This window comes from Natator depressus, chromosome 1 (genome assembly GCF_965152275.1).
Source record: "Natator depressus isolate rNatDep1 chromosome 1, rNatDep2.hap1, whole genome shotgun sequence".
Classification (NCBI taxonomy): Eukaryota; Metazoa; Chordata; order Testudines; family Cheloniidae; genus Natator; species Natator depressus.
Window position 1 is genome coordinate 135794781 of NC_134234.1, and position 17630 is coordinate 135812410.

Genomic DNA, 17630 nt, shown 5'->3' on the forward strand with positions numbered 1-17630 from the left:
CTTTTTTGAACCCTGTTATAGTCTTGGCCTTCACAACAACCTCTGCCAAGAAGTTCCAGAGGTTGACTGTGTGTTGTGTGAAGAAATACTTCCTTTTGTTTGTTTTAAACCTGCTGCCTATTAATTGTGTTATGAGAAGGAATAAATAACACTTCCTTATTTACTTTCTCCACACCAGTCATAATTTTATAGACCTCAATCATATCCCCCCCTTAGTCGTCTCTTTTCCAAGCTGAAAAGTCCTAGTCTTAGTAATCTCTCCTCATATGGAAGCCATTCCATACCCCTTCTCATTTGTGTTGCCCTTTTCTGAACCTTTTTCAATTCCAATATATCTTTTTTGAGATGGGGTGACCACATCTGCACACAGTATTCAAGATGTGGGCGAACCATGGATTTATATAGAGGCAATAGGATATTTTCTGTCTTATTATCTATCCCTTTCTTAATGATTCCCAACATTCTGTTCGGTTTTTTGACTGCTGCTGCACATTGAGTGGATGTTTTCAGAGAACTATCCACAATGACTCCAAGATCTCTTTCTTGAGTGGTAACAATTAATTTACACCCCATCATTTTATATGTATAGTTGGGATTATGTTTTCCAATCTGCATTACTTTGCATTTATCAACATTGAATTTCATCTGCCATTTTGTTGCCCAGTCACCCAGTTTTGAGAGATCCTTTTGTAGCTCTTCACAGTCTGCCTGGGACTTAACTATCTTGAGTAGTTTTGTATCATCTGCAAATTTTGCCACCTCACTGTTTACCCCTTTTTCCAGATCATTTATGAATATGTTGAATAGAACTGAGCCCAGTACAGACCCCTGGGGGACACCACTATTTACCTCTGGATTAAGTTGAGAAGTGTGAGCACCAAGGGTGATGTCGTGGTGGGAGTCTGCTATAGACCACCGGACCAGGGGGATGAGGTGGACGAGGCTTTCTTCCGGCAACTCGCAGGAGCTAATAGATCGACGCCCTGGTTCCCATGGGAGACTTCAATCACCCTGATATCTGCTGGGAGAGCAATACAGTGGTGCACAGACAATCCAGGAAGTTTTTGGAAAATATAGGGGACAATTTCCTGGTGCAAGTGCTGGAGGAACCAACTAGGGGGAGAGCTTTTCTTGACCTGCTGCTCACAAACCAGGAAGAATTAGTAGGGGAAGCAAAAGTGGATGGGAACCTGGGAGGCAGTGACCATGAGATGGTCGAGTTCAGGATCCTGACACAAGGAGGAAAGGAAAGCAGCAGAATACGGACCCTGGACTTCAGAAAAGCAGACTTTGACTCCCTCAGGGAACTGATGGGCAAGATCCTCGAGGAGAATAACATGAGCGGGGAAAGGAGTCCAGGAGAGCTGACTTTATTTTAAAGAATCCTTATTGAGGTTACAGGGACAAACCATCCCGATGTGTAGAAAGAATAGTAAATATGGCAGGCGACCAGCTTGGCTTAACAGTGAAATCCTTGCTGATCTTAAACACAAAAAAGAAGCTTACAAGAAGTGGAAGATTGGACAAATGACCAGGGATGAATATAAAAATATTGCTCGGGCATGCAGGAGTGAAATCAGGAAGGCCAAATCACACCTGGAGATGCAGCTAGCAAGAGATGTCAAGAGTAACAAGAAGGGTTTCTTCAGGTATGTTGGCAACAAGAAGAAAGTCAAGGAAAGTGTGGGCCCCTTACTGAATGAGGGAGGCAACCTAGTGACAGAGGATGTGGTAAAAGCTAATGTGCTCAATACTTTTTTTGCTTCTGTCTTCATGAACAAGGTCAGCTCCCAGACTACTGCACTGGGCAGCACAGCATGGGGAGGAGGTGACCAGCCCTCTGTGGAGAAAGAAGTGGTTCGGGACTATTTAGAAAAGCTGGACGTGCACAAGTCCATGGGGCCAGATGCGTTGCATCCAAGAGTGCTAAGGGAGTTGGCGGATGTGATTGCGGAGCCATTGGCCATTATCTTTGAAAACTCATGGCGATCGGGGGAAGTCCCGGACGACTGGAAAGAGGCTAATGTAGTGCCCATCTTTAAAAAAGGGAAGAAGGAGGATCCTGGGAACTACAGGCCAGTCAGCCTCACCTCAGTCCCTGGAAAAATCATGGAGCAGGTCCTCAAGGAATCAATTCTGAAGCACTTAGAGGAGAGAAAAGTGATCAGGAACAGTCAGCATGGACTCACCAAGGGCAAGTCATGCTTGATTAATCTAATTGCCTTCTATGACGAGATAACTGGTTCTGGGGATGAAGGGAAAGCAGTGGACGTGTTGTTCCTTAACTTTAGCAAAGCTTTTGACACTGTCTCCCACAGTATACTTGTCAGCAAGTTAAAGAAGTATGGGCTGGATGAATGCACTATAAGGTGGGTAGAAAGTTGGCTAGATTGTCGGGCTCAACGGGTAGTGATCAATGGCTCCATGTCTAGTTGGCAGCCGGTATCAAGTGGAGTGCCCCAAGGGTCGGTCCTGGGGCCGGTTTTGTTCAATATCTTCATAAATGATCTGGAGGATGGTGTGGATTGCACCCTCGGCAAGTTTGCAGACGACACTAAACTGGGAGGAGTGGTAGATATGCTGGAGGGTAGGGACAGGATACAGAGGGACCTAGACAAATTGGAGGATTGGGCCAAAAGAAATCTGATGAGGTTCAACAAGGACAAATGCAGAGTCCTGCACTTAGGACGGAAGAATCCAATGCACCGCTACAAACTAGGGACCGAATGGCTAGGCAGCAGTTCTGCAGAAAAGGACCTAGGAGTTACAGTGGACGAGAAGCTGGATATGAGTCAGTGTGCCCTTGTTGCCAAGAAGACCAATGGCATTTTGGGATGTATAAGTAGGGGCATTGCCAGCAGATCGAGGGACGTGATCGTTCCCCTCTGTTCGACATTGGTGAGGCCTCATCTGGAGTACTGTGTCCAGTTTTGGGCCCCACACTACAAGAAGGATGTGGAAAAATTGGAGAGAGTCCAGCGGAGGGCAACAAAAATGATTAGGGGACTGGAACACATGACTTATGTGGAGAGGCTGAGGGAACTGGGATTGTTTAGTCTACAGAAGAGAAGAATGAGGGGGGATTTGATAGCTGCTTTCAACTACCTGAAAGGTGGTTCCAAAGAGGATGGATCTAGACTATTCTCAGTGGTAGCGGATGACAGACAAGGAGTAATGGTCTCAAGTTGCAGTGGGGGAGATTTAGGTTGGATATTAGGAAAAACTTTTTCACTAGGAGGGTGGTGAAACACTGGAATGCGTTACCTAGGGAGGTGGTGGAATCTCCTTCCTTAGAAGTTTTTAAGGTCAGGCTTGACAAAACCCTGGCTGGGATGATTTAATTGGGGATCGGTCCTGCTTTGAGCAGGGGGTTGGACTAGATGACCTCCTGAGGTCCCTTCCAACCCTGATATCCTATGATTCTTTCCATTCTGAAAACTGACCATTTATTCTTACCCTTTGTTTCCTACCTTTTAACCAGTTACCAGTCGATGAGAGGACCTTCCCTCTTATCCCATGACAGCTTTGCTTAAGAGGCTTTGGTGAGGGACATTATCAAAGGCTTTCTGAAAAATCTAAGTACACTACATCCACTGTATCCCCCTGGTCCACATGCTTGTTGACCCCCTCAGAGAATTCTACTAGATTGGTGATGCATGATTTCCCTTTACAAAAACCATGTTGACTCTTCCCCAACAAATCATGTTCATCTATGTGTCTGACAATGTTGTTTTTTACTATTGTATCAACCAGTTTGCCCAGTACTGAAGTCAGGCTTACTGACCTGTAATTGCCAGGATCACCTCTGGAGCCCTTTTTAAAAATTGGTGTTACATTAGCTATCCTCCAGTCATTGGTACAGAAGCTGATTTAAATGATAGGTTACAGACTACGGATAGTAGTTCTTCAATTTCACATTTGAGCTCCTTCAGAACTCTTGGGTGAATACCATCTGGTCTTTGTGACTTATTACTGTTTAGTTTATCAATTTGTTCCAAAACCTCCTCTAATAACACCTCACTCTGGGACAGTTCCTCAAATTTGTCACCTAAAAAGAATGGCTCAGGTTTGAGAATCTCCCTCACATCCTCAGCTGTGAAGACTGATGCAAAGAATTCATTTAGTTTCTCCGCAATCGCCTTATCGCCCTTGAGTGCTCCTTTAGCATCTCGATTGTCCAGTTGCCCCACTGGTTGTTTAGCAGGCTTCCTGCTTCTGATGTACTTAAAAAAATTTTTGCTATTACTTTTTGAGTCTTTGGCTAGCTGTTCTTCAAATTCTTTTTTGGCCTTCCTAATCATATTTTTACACTTAATTTGCCAGAGTTTATGCTCCTTTCTATTTTCCTCACTAGGATTTAACTTCCACTTTTTAAAGGATGCCTTTTGGCCTCTCACTGCTTCTTTTACTTTGTTGTTTAGCCATGGTGGCACTTTTTTGTTCTCTTTGTGACATTATAACAATATTTCTATGAAGAATATGGGATATGAGATGAATATGGCATAACTAAGATATGCTTTATGCAAGATGAATCATGTGAGGTATCACTGGAAAGGTTATGATTTACTGAATGTGTTTATCCAATTTGTATGCATATATCATTTCTGTATCTGAAGTTAGGAATATTGTCTATGTAACAATTACAACTGTGTGTGTACTTGGAAAACACCCACCAGACAGTAAGCAATCAGCCTTAATGGGCCATTAGGAAAAGACAACGAGTCTTTGAAGACGTGGATCTCCCATCTTCCCTGGAGTTCCTTGCTGTGGACATTGCAAATAAATCTTGTTTCATGGTTGCTTTGACACTGCAAGGTCAGGTGATAAGGTCGCCTGGTACAAAATACCACCTTGGACACTGCTGGTACTTTTCCACTGGAAACTTCCTGCCTTATGTAAATTCTATTTAAGGCTGGGAAGGAAGGCATTCAGGGCTCTCCTCCATTTGCCTGCCAAGAAGGAAGACTGCTAAAAACACCTGAAGGGGAAAGCAGGGTTCAGTCCAGGCTGAGACAGCGGTCCAGTCTGTAAAGAGAAATTCTGCAACTTGCCTAAAACATGGAGGGTGAGAAAATACATTTTGTAACCTGTTTCTTGAGTGTATTAAGCTTAGTTTGCATGTTTTGTTTTATTTGCTAGGTAATCTGCTTTGTTCTGTTTGCTATCTCTGTGGCCTCACTTGTGTGTGTACTGGAGAAGGCCCTATGGCACAGCAAGGACGGGCTGAGGAAGCCCAGGCTGGGGGAACGGGCAGATGCAGTGGGACCCCAGCACATCAGCTGGCATCCGGATTGGGGATTCAAACCCGTCACACTCTTACTGCGTTTTTTAATTTGGGGTATACATTTAAGTTGAGCCTCTATTATGGTGTCTTTAAAAAGTTTCCATGCAGCTTTGCAGGGATTTCACTTTTGGCGCTCTACCTTTTAAATTTCTGTTTAACTAACCTCCTCATTTTTGTGTAGTCCCCCTTTCTGAAATTAAATGCTGCACTGCTGGGCCTCTGTGGTGTTTTCCCAGCCACAGGGATGTTAAATTTAATTATATTATGGTCACTATTACCAAGCAGTCCAGCTATATTCACCTCTTGGACCAGATCCTGTGCTCCACTTAGAATTAAATCAAGAATTGTCTCTCCTCTTGTGGGTTCCGGGACTAGCTGCTCCAAGAAGCCGTCATTTAAGGTGTCAAGAAACTTTATCTCTGCATCCAATCCTGAGGTGACATGTACCCAGTCAATATGGGGATAGCTGAAATCCCCCATTATTATTGAGCTTTTTATTTTAATAGTCTCTCTAATCTCTGAGTGTTTCACAGTCACTATCACCATCCTGGTCAGGTTGTCAGTAATATATCCCTATAGCTATATTCTTATTATTCAAGCATGGAATTACTGTTCTATGATTCTATGGTACAGTTTGGTTCATTTAAGATTTTTATTTCATTTGATTCTACGCTTTCTTTCACATATAGTGCCACTCTCCCACCAGCACGACCTGTTCTGTCCTTCCAGTATATTTTCTAGCCTGGTATTACTGTGTCCCATTGATTATCCTCATTTCACCAAGTTTCTGTGATGCCTATCATATCAATATCTTAATTTAATATGAGGCACTCTAGTTTGCCCATCTTTTTATTTAGACTTTTGCATTGGTACAAAAACACTTTAAAAACTTGTCACTTTTTAGCTGTCTGCCATTACATGATGTAATTGAACGGGTCTTCTTTTCATTTGACTGTTTTTCATCAGATCCTACCTGTATTTTAGTATCTTCCATCCTCTCCTCCTTACTAGCACGTGAAGAATCTCCATTAATAGATCCTTCCCTAAGGGATGTCTCTGTCTGAAACACATGCTCCTCCACACTCTGTCAGCTTTCCCCCAGCCCTTAGTTTAAAAACTGCTCTAATGGTCTAATTACCATTTTAATTTTAATGCCATCAATCTGGTTCCATTTTGGTTTAGGGAGGGGGGAAAGTAATTTAAGGGACTTACCAGTATGCAGGGCTGGGGTCCTGAGCGGGGGGATGCGGGGAGGCCTTTAAATCGCTGCCTCTACCCCAGGGCTCTGGCAATGTTTTAAAGGGCCCGGCGCTCTCATTGCAGTAGCGGTGGCCAGGAGCCCCGGGCTGTTTAAATCGCTGCCGGAGCCCCATGGTAGTGGCAGCTGCAGCAGCAGCTGGGAGTCCTGGGGCTCTGGCGGTGATTCAAAGGGCCAGGTGCTCCAGCCACTGCTGGGAGCCCAGGGCCCTTTTAAATTGCCCGCCTGGTGAAGCTGCCCCCTGCTGGTACTGTCAGCTATGTACCAGCTCTTGCTGGTATGCCGTACCGGCTTAGTTTCTCCTCTATCCTTTCCTATACCACTGGTACCTACATGTACCACAACCACCGGCTCCTCCCCAGCACTACACATAAGTCTATGTAGATGTCTCAAGAGATCCGCAACCTTCGCATCAGGCAGGCAAGTCACCATGTTGTTCTCCCAGTCATCACAAACCCAGCTGTCTATGTTTCTAATGATCAAATCCCCCATAACTATTGCCTGTCTCATCCTAATAACTGAACTTCCCTCCCCCAGAGAGGTATCCTCAGTGCAAGAGGATACCCCAACATCATCTGGAAGGAGGGTCCCAATGATGGGATCATTTCCCTCTGCTCCAGTTGGATGTCCTCCGTCCTTGAGACTTTCATCCTCCTCAACAGCACAAAGGCTGTCAGATTGGGGGTGGAACCATTCTACTCTGTCCCGGAAAGTCTCATCGCATACCATGTGACCCTCACGTCTGAGCTGCCCACTGCTCTCTGACTGTCCAGGTCTGAAGTCAGCACCTCCGTCAGCAGCAGCACAGAAGTAAGGGTGGCAATACCATGACCACCCTACAATAGCATTGCCACCCCTCCCCCCCACAACCCTCTTTTGGGTTGGGATCCCATGATTATAACATCATTAAATTTCAGATGTAATTATCTGAAACTGTGAAGCTGGTGATTTTTAAAATCCTATATCTCTGTAATAGACCAAAATGGACCGTGAATTTGGTAGGGCCCTACTCATGAGTTGCTCCCTGTCCCAGCCTAGCAGCCATCGGGAGACTTGTTCATAGCATCTGGGGGAAATCACAAAGTACAAGGCTCCCTGTTTGGAAACTTTACTGCAGTAACAACTCTGTGGTGGACCAGTGTCCGAAGAAAAAATAGATAATCTAATTTTCATACTATGGGAATTGAAAGTACTTACATTTATACTTGTAGTTGTACTTTTGCTTATAAATACATAGCGTTATTTCCACAGCATACTTGTGCCTGTAAATACATACACGTGCCAAACACACCATCACAGAAGTAAGTCCTTTTTATCAGTACTTAGGCAATACTGTAGAGATGATTCATTCTTGGGGACTCACTGAAGTGAAGTGCAATTTTTTGCTTGCTGGAATGCATCAGATTGCATGAAATAGCAGGTCTTTAAAAAAAAAAAAATTCTAGAAGAGAATTCCTGAAAGAATATCTCACACACACACACTTACACTTCCAATCAACTACACTCAAGCTGAATGCTGTGCCAAATATTGCAATATCGATATATGTAGTTCATACTTTGTTTCTGAAAAGTATGAACATGTCCAGTAAGTGCATTTAATACAGGTTTGTTTGCCAAATAGCTTCCTGGTTATAGATATGAGAAAATGTTTCTAGTGAAATGAGAAAACAAGGGCCTGATTCAGGGCTGATAGAAGAAAATGGAAGTCTGTTGACTTCTGTAGGCTGTGGATCAGGCCCCATTTGAATAATCTCCTCAGTATCTCCTCTGGTATACAGGATAAAGGGGAGAGGGATGTTTGTCAGAACCCCTTATTACAATATTGGCAGCACATCACAGATTTCAACTGAGCCCTGTCAAAACAGTCTATCCAGATGTACAACAGTTTTTGTAAGAATTAAAAAGAGAATAGCAGAAGCTGTAGATACAGCTGCGGTCATGCAAACTCAACGTTGTGATGACTGTCTTCCTTAAGGAAACAAAAATCAAGCCAAGTTGCAAGAGATTTAGTTTTAATATTCTGAAATTTAAAAATCGTGTGAACACACTCAGTAAATCAATTTTCTTTTAAAAATCAAAATATTTCTAAACTGGACATTGGCTGCACTGAAAATAAATGCTCATGCACTCTAGCTGAAGTTCAAGGGAGGCAAAGTACTCCAATTAAAATGTGTCAGGCATTTAACTTGAACCAAAATCCAAAGCTACCTATATAAGTGTGTATTTTATCCTAGCACAAGTCAATTGGGAAAGAATGAGAGAGTATGTCTTCCTTATGTACGGTACAGGTTGTGTTAATTCAAACTGTGATTTTCAGAAGGAAAATTAGATGCTTCATGGTTTACAGTATGATAGAAGTAGAGATTGGTAGGAAATAAGAGAAACTTCAGTTTCAATACTATTAGATTTAGTGAAGTCACACTTCTATCTGAGCTTTGCCCGATAAGAAGCATCAGCTAACCAGCCCACCAGCAGTAGAAGACTAACGCAGTAGCAGCTTAGAGAAATAATGGAATTGTATCATGGTAGATTTTTCTTACAAGAAGAGAATGTCTCAGTAAATAAAGAAAGATCTATAACCAAGAACTGAAGGAACAAAAGGTGCCTTCATAACTCTGGCACCTTTTATTCATTTAACCTGGTGTTGCCTCATAATTTGAGAGCACAGCTAAGATTACAAAGGATATTAAAGGCACTTTCTGTCCCTGGTTATTCCCATTGTATCTCAGGTGGTTCATTAGTGTACCTCAGATTTTTATAAAGTGGTCACTGACCTTAGCTGTATTACATAGTTGTAATTTTCACATAGGCAAATTGTTCTTGAGAGATTTTTTCCAACAAGTTAAGCACAGACATGTTTCAACCATCAGTGCTCCATGTCTTTGCTTTCATTCCATTGATTCTTTAGCAAATATCTCTTGCAGATACTACGAAGAACCTTTCGAGCCACATCAAAAGGAAAAAATCCCACTTTAAGCTTCAGTCTCCCTTTTCTTTATTTACAGGCTTATGGCGAAGTCCAGGGATTTGTTTCACAATCTCCCTTTAAGCCTTCACTGTCTCCAAGCAGCTGGCAATGTTTGCAACTCTTCTACATGGGTAGTTAATTTTTGCAGGGGGTAGGGAAATTTGATTTCTTTCATCCTGGCATGTATAGTTCCAGACTGTGTCGGATTTCCCAAGAGTACACATGCCAAACATAAATTCAGGCATCAAAAGTGGCCACCTATTTTAACACCTATGGAGTAGATGGAGTAAGGAGTATGGATGTGGCATTTCCTTTTCCCCAGTAGTTCTATGCATTAGTCACAGCAGCAGACTGAGTCTCTGTAGTAGAATGTTCTGTGAAGCATACATTGTGCATTCAAATATTCAGTGTTCTCTATAGAGTGATTAAAAAGGGAATTTATTTTGCATGTGTGATATCTGTATTCGGTACACATCACCCAACACATTCTAGAAGCCATTTATGTACAGGTGCAGTATTTTATTAATATTCTTTTATTAATTTGATTTTAAATATCATATCCCATAAACCTATGTACCTGCTCTGCCATAGCCATGAAACCTTTCTTTTAAAGTTAAAGAAGTCAGCTCTTAAGGATTGAAGGACTAAATTAATAAAGCTCTTTTATCACTTCCTAGCTGGTAAGAAATTGCTCATCAAGCCAACCCTGTATAGAAATGTATACAGTATTTCAGTAAAAGCCATTCAAAATCTATTTAAAATGTTAGAACTTGGAGAAGACGCATTGCCAAGCTAAACTGCTCAGATTGCTTACATGCCATGCTGCTGCATGAGAGGGAATAAACAATGGAATTTCCTCTAATCCTTTGGAACCTGCAGCTCTTACAGAATTATTTCTATACGGGCTCCTTAGCTATCATTTGGAAAAGGCCAACATTCCAAAGATTAAAATTGCTTAATAACTTCCCTCTTACAAAAATATTCCCTATATAGAAAGATATTGCTTTTAACCACCTTCCATTAAACCCCCTGAGCTTTAGAATCAAAACAACAATATACCTGAGGGCCATCCTGTCATGTATTTTATACGTCACACACACCCCTTTGTTTTCATTTGGCTTTCCACATATTAGCAATGGCAACATATAGGCCACACTTAGGAAACTGAAATATTGCTTCAATGTAACTTGGCAGTGACAGGGAGTAGAACTGAATAATGCACAGAATATCCTAAGTCACTGCAGGCCAGATCCTCAGAGCTATGTTATCTGGAGGATTTACACCAGCTGAGGAGTCATATATGCAAGTGTTGGGGTTTGTAATACCAGCACACTTACAGCTGAGCTTGATATTAACTCAATAGAGGAAAGGATGACATCACTGTTTGAGCAATAGTTGTGGTAGCTGCTGTCCTGTATATTCACATCTGTGAGTGCCCTTCTGACCCAGATATCTTTTTTCTTGCTAATTCATCCTGTGAAATTTGAAATGCAGTTTATCACACTGAAAGCTAACTGCAAACTCCTCAATTTTACCTGAGTGAGGACTGTGTGAAAACAAAGTGAGAGCTTCAGGACTTAGCCCTTGGAGCTAAGCAGAACTATCATCTGTGCCTCCAGGTATAATCCAGACAGATTTCAATCAAACTTTAACAGTGCCATCTGCCAATCACAGCCCCTGAGGCAGTGGGCAGGAAAGGAGCACAGTCAGAGTATATCTACACTCTAAATTCCTCTCGTGCTAGAATGGCTGCTTGGGGTCATATCAACTGGGCACGAGCTACTGGAGTGCTGAAGCTGAACCAATTTACACTATGAACCAAGTTGCCCCTTCACAACTCTGGGGTAGGCTGAGCCACAAAAGCGATGGGGCCTTCTGCTTCGATTCTGTGCTAAATGCAGCTCAGTCAGACTCAAGAATCAGGCGCACTAGCTATTCTCTCTCTCCACACAAACACACCCCCCCAGAGAATACAGGGCTTAGGGGCAGGTGCAGGAGAGAGAACTGTACACAGTGGTTCTCAACCAGAGAAGCTGGGGCCTAACTGAAGGACTTTTCAGAGTGCTTGAGTGGGTGCTAGTGGGGGCAAACCTTCTTGAACCAGCTAACATACCATGTTTTGCCTTTAAAGAAAAACTGAACCATTTTATTCAGCAAGTCATCCTAAATGTTTTTGGCAGTCCCTGTGGTGAGAAGTACTTGTCAATATGCAGGAACTGTAGTGTGTAAAATTACAGCTTTTAATTAAAACTGGCACTGCTGCAAACATTTTTCTGAAAGGTGACATATGGTTTAGTAGTTCAAGTGGCAGAGAGGGTGATGTAGCATTGCTAAATGCTGGAGATATGGGGGACTTGGAGGGTAAACGGTTCTGAGGTGGAAAACTGATCTGCATTGTGACTGTTTTGGAAATATAGGTGAATTTTTCTTTGCAAGCCATACTATTATCCCATTGGTCTCTCCTACAGCTTTAAGACACAGCCAGTGTTGAGCAGAGAACTGAACTTTTGGCTAACAGTGTTTAAACACAGTTCATCACTATGAAGACCATCACTGTACATTATGTGGGTGAGGTATCTGACTACGTTTGCATTGAGGCCTGACTTGGTAGCTCTGCCGAATCTGTGTGGGCTAAGCTTGTTCCACTCAAATGCTTTGTTCAGCATGAGCCCAGGGAGACTCAGGTAGGAGGTATATGCACATAAAACTAGGACCTCATAATATTTAGGGTTCATCTACACAGCTAGTGTCAGCAAGTCTCAGAGTCCTGGTCTGCAGAGACTTGATTCTCCATTGCCCTGAACCTTGAATAAAATTCTGGCCCCACTGAAGTTGATGGGAGGTTTGCCACTGGCTTCACTGGGGCTAGGATTCAACCCTTTGTGTAGTAATTTACACCTGTGCAAAATGAGTGTAAAACTACCATTCTGATTTGGTAGAATTTTGCACATGCTTGTGCAATCATTTACACCAGTGCAACCATACAGTGTAATGGAGAATCAGACCCTGCATCACTGCATTCGCACCTTGTTTGTAGCATTTGGTCTATTAAGTTCTTCTGGCAGTAAAAGTACTAATTTTCATGCCAACCTCTGTTGCATGTTTGTTTGTGTTTTTATATATTTCCACTGAGAACAGAATTGGTAAAATGAGTGGTGGGTGTTCATAGACCTATTTCCTGTGTCTAGAAACCATGGTAAGAGGCCCAGAGGCTCATACTGCTGCATTCTGCAGAGATTCCTATAATTGATCATTACTTTGACATCCTGAAGTGGAGATGTGTGGGTGGACACAGTCAGCATATGTAATCCAAAACAAACCCAACCAATTATTCATAAATGTTAAGCTTTAAAAATACAAGAAAGTACAGCCAGTTAATGTGGCTTTTCTCTCTTACAGCTGCAATGTTTTTCTGAAGGACGATACAGTCTCCATACTCTGCTGTGCCCATCCATTAAGAACAAATACTTCAGGTGTTCCAGGGACTAGAAGGCAAACTTGGGTGCTCTAAAAGGCTTTCTGTTAAAGACATTTTGTTGCTGGAGAAAATGAAGTGGCTATTAATATATCTTTTAGTCTTCATTTCACCATAGATAAAAAAAAAGTCCATGTAATATAAGACATCTGCACTGCAAACTTTGAGCAAAATACATAAATATGCTGATTTGTGTTTGTGATGTCCTGTTCAGCACACCCAGAACCATGAGCCCCTGGTTACCCCTCAGCCTCACCAAGTGAGAGCTTCGATGCCTCTCAGCTGTCTGCCTGGTCAGCAAACTCTTCAAGACTCTGCCAGTGTAAGCTTTATCTTGCAGGTAACAATCAGTGAACCCTAGTTCCCCAGAGACATCTATCTGCAATGTCCTGTCCCTCGCACTGAACTCACAGAAATTTTTTGTTGCCTCCAAAGAGAAGCGTACACACCTGCCTGTTAGATTAGCTGAACACTTAAACTTCACTTTAATACACAGCTGTGATGGGCTCCACTCACCATGCTAGTGTAAGGGGACTGTTGCCCCCTTACTTACATTCAGTGGGGGTGTTTTAGTTGCTAGCTCCCAGTACTAAAAGGGGAAGGGTCTATGGGAAATCAGGACCCTGAGACTGATAGTCCCCAGGATCAATAGGGAGAGGCCAATGCTCCAGGTCTGCCTGAATGACAGGGTGGGCAGGCTAATCAGGGAGTCAAGAGGCCAGGGAGGTCCTGTCCTCTGTGTGAGCTGGAATTGCCTGGGTCAGACAGAGTGGGGCCAAGCTAAAGAAAAAGCAGGGTGCAAGCTGAGCTGGGGAGCAGAGCTGGGCCAGATCCAGAGGGACCAGACCCTGTCCTGGGAGCAGAGCTGCAGCCCCAAAGCCAGAGGCACAGCCCAGAGAGAGCAGACTTGCCCTGGGAGCAGAGGTACAGCAACCAGAGCCAGAGGGGCCAGAAAAGCGTGCCAGAAAAGCAGCCCAGGAAGCAGGTCAGTGCTGGGAGCAGAGTCACAGAAGCAGCCTTCAGAGCAGACCTGTCCTGGGAGCAGAGGCAGACGGGCCAAAGAAGAAGCCCAGGGAGCTGGAGGCAGCAGCAGCAGCAGTGCTGACACAGAGTGGTGCAGCTGCTGGGGCTGGAGCAGTCCAGAGCTGGCTGCGGTGAGCAGCTGGGGAGAGCGAGGGGGACCCTGGGCAGCGGGCCCAGCACAGGGAGACGCCTCAGCCAAGAGGCTCTGCAGGCCAGGCTTGGATCATAACCCCGACAGGGCGGGGGCGACACTGGGAAGAAGGGTCCTACCACCTAGAGCCTGAGAGCGTGTGGCCACCACCAGAGCAAGTGTCCAACCCACAGCATCCCTGCAGCACAGCCAGGGCCTGCGAAGAGGCCTGGGACTTACAAGGAATAGACTGAAATGCCCTGACGTTCCAGAGACACTGTTTGTGATGTTCCCTGCCACAGAGCGGGGTGATGTGTTTCCTTGAACCTTTCCCATTTTTCCTTATTATTTTTAAAATTAATTGTTGATTAAATAACTTGCATTTGCTTTAACTTGTATGTAATGGTCAGTGGGTCAGAGAAGTGCCCAGTGCAGAGAGGGTACACCCGGAGTGGGGACACCCTAGCCCCTGTCCTAGGTGACCACAGCAGGGTTGGGCGTCGAGCCCCCCAGGAATCCTGGGCCCAGCCTTGTTGGGGTTACGAGGACTCTGCCAGACAGGAGAGTGGAAGGGGAGTCCTCAAGGGCAGGGAGGCCACTGGGTAATGGAAGTGGGAGCAAGGACTCAGATCCTTTCGCTAGCCCACTTCACCGGGGTAGTGCAGAAGCCAGGAAAGTTCCCCACAATAGCGGGACTATTCCCCCGCTTACACTAGCGCTCCCAGATGCACGTCACTCCAAGGACCACAGCACCCTCTTCATGACACAGCCCTCCAGCTGTGCCACGATCTGCACTCCCCTTCTGGGGGGCCATTACTGCAGTCCAACTGTCCAGCCACTTCCTCAGTGACAAGTGGGAGGAGAGGGGGACCCAGACCCACCCACTACTCTGGGTCCCAGCCCAGGAATTCTGTAGATGGCAGCTAGATGCTGCATCCCCTCCAACCTCTCAGTACATTTCCCTGGGCCACTTCCCCGCAGACCCAGCACCGTCTTCACCCTTACCTCAGGGCCTCAGCATACCAGTCTTAGCAGCCAGCCAGGAGCTCTCTCTCATTCCCCTGATCCTGCCCAGCACTGCTCTGTCCAAGGTGCTAGCTTTCTTCCACCTGCAAGGCAGCCAGATCTCCCTCCTTGAGTTCCAGGGAGCAACTGATCACGCTCTGCCCTGCAGCTCTTCTTATATGGGCCTGCCATGCCTTGACTGGCTGCTTTTCGCATAGCCTTCCTCGCGCTCCATTACCCCTTACAGGTCAGTCCTATTGGGTTCTGGGACACAAGCCTACCCCCTCCTAAAGGACCCTCCCCCAGCCTTAGGGGAGGATCCACAAGGTCCAGAAACTCAAATAATTACAGGGGACAACCAAAAATGTAACAGGGGCAGATGTGAAGGTCAAAGGGCCACACAAAGAGAACCTGAAGGGGACACCGAGCAGAGAACCCCGGACAGCACCCACTGCTCCCCGAAGGTGTCAAGGGAGCCAGCGGATGCTCTGCCCAGATACATGAGTGAACTAAGGATTGGAAATAGGCTCCACAGTCACAGGAAACCCCCTCAATCAATCTCCTCTCCCTGGTCTTATAGATGGCCACTTTGGCCAGAGCTAGGAGGAGGCTGACAAGGAGGTCCCGCGACTTTGTGGGGCCACGGATAGGGTGTGAGCATATGAAAAGGTGAGGGGAAAAGTGCAGCCAAAAATGTAAAAGGATGGTCAAGAGGAGCCGGAACAGGGGCTGCAACCTGGCACATTCCAGGTATACATGCACCAGGGTCTCCCTCATGCCACAAAAAGGACAGACATCAGAGACAGGGGTAAACCGTGCCAAGTACACACCCATGCTCACGGCTCCGTGGAGGAGCTGCCAACTAATATCCCCAGCGGGCCTTGGGACTAGGGCAGAATATAGGCTAGCCCACTGTGGTTCCTCACCCTCAACAGGTCCTGGCACTTCTTACCGGGGTAGGACACGAGGGTGAGGAAATGAAGGATGTGGAGCACGAGCACATACAGATGTTTCCTCGGTGCAGTCTGGAAGTGAACCGGCTGCAAATTGCGCAGCCAGCTCACGGTGTACGGGTGGGACAGCCATGGGGACTCACGGGGCAGGGTCCCAATGAAAAGGTCCGGAGGGCGTGGGGTGCAGGGTGGGCAGGGAGAACCCTCCCACAGGACCTGTTTGAGGTAAACCCGAGCAGTGGGCAGCAAGGCTTCCCTCACCTCCTGAAGTACGTGCCGGGGAGTACGAAGGGTGGAGAGCCCCATGCGGTGAGCGAGCATCAGGGCATCCACCCAGTCTCCCCGGTCGTAGTCCAGGAGGACTCCGACTCTGATGACTTCTGCCAGGACCAACCTCTGGTGTACTGAGAGGGAATGCCCCACCTGCACATGGAGCTGGGGGTTGTGTAGCAGGGGCTCCGCAAGGAGATCTACCCCCTCGGTAGCTGCCACGGACCTGGTCAGCGAAACCAGCTTCCAGGTCCAGAGGAGGTCCTGGCAGAAGACCGGCAGCCCAGAGAGGTCTCACATAAGACCTCTTGGGATGGAGATAAAGGAACTGCCGGTTATATGGAGCCCTCGGAAGTGGCGCAGGAAGGCATACGCCAACGTGCTCCACACCGAGCTACCTGCACCATAGAGGAGTCTCTGCAGGGCTCAGAGGCAGAAGACATGGACTTGAGTGTGCAAGTATGTCAGGCCCTGTCCTCCCTCCTCCGGGGGAGATGTAGAACCCCCACAGAGACCCAGTGCAGCCCTGGCCAGAAGAACTCCAGAACCAGCTTCTGGATATTAACCAGGAAACCCGGGGCTGGGACCAGGGTGTTGAGTCGGTGCCAAAGCATGGACAGTGTTATACCAATAAAATAAAAACCAGCAGGATCTTATTAAAGGGGAAAAGGCAAAATGTCACATTTATTGTGAATACAGAAAGAATCATAGTCTCTAAGGTGCCACAAGTACTCCTTTTCAGTAAGCAGTTAGTTATAGCTATAACATTCCATTCAATTTCATATTTATTCACACATTCATTTATACACACACACACACACGAGCCCATCCGGAGGCCGGGGAGAGCAGAGCTAGGGAGCTCTGAGCCCGCCCCTCAGAGAGTCAGGTGGTGACCCAGAAGTATTGTTATACCAATAAAATAAAAACCAGCAGGATCTTATTAAAGGGGAAAAGGCAAAATGCCACATGTATTGTGAATACAGAAAGAATCATAGTAAGCAGTTAGTTATAGCTATAATATTCCATTCAATTTCATATTTATTCACACATTCATACACACACACACACACACACAGAGGTTCTGCAAGGTTGTTGTCATGGTTACCAGCCTTAGAGTTGCTCATGCCAAGCCACTGGCCAGGTGGCCTGGACACGGGGAGGGAGCAGGGCCTTGTCAGATGCACATCTGATGCTCCTGGAAGTTGGTTTGCAGAATCAGACCCCAAAGTTCTCACTTTCTAGAGTCCATTTTTATAGGAATTTC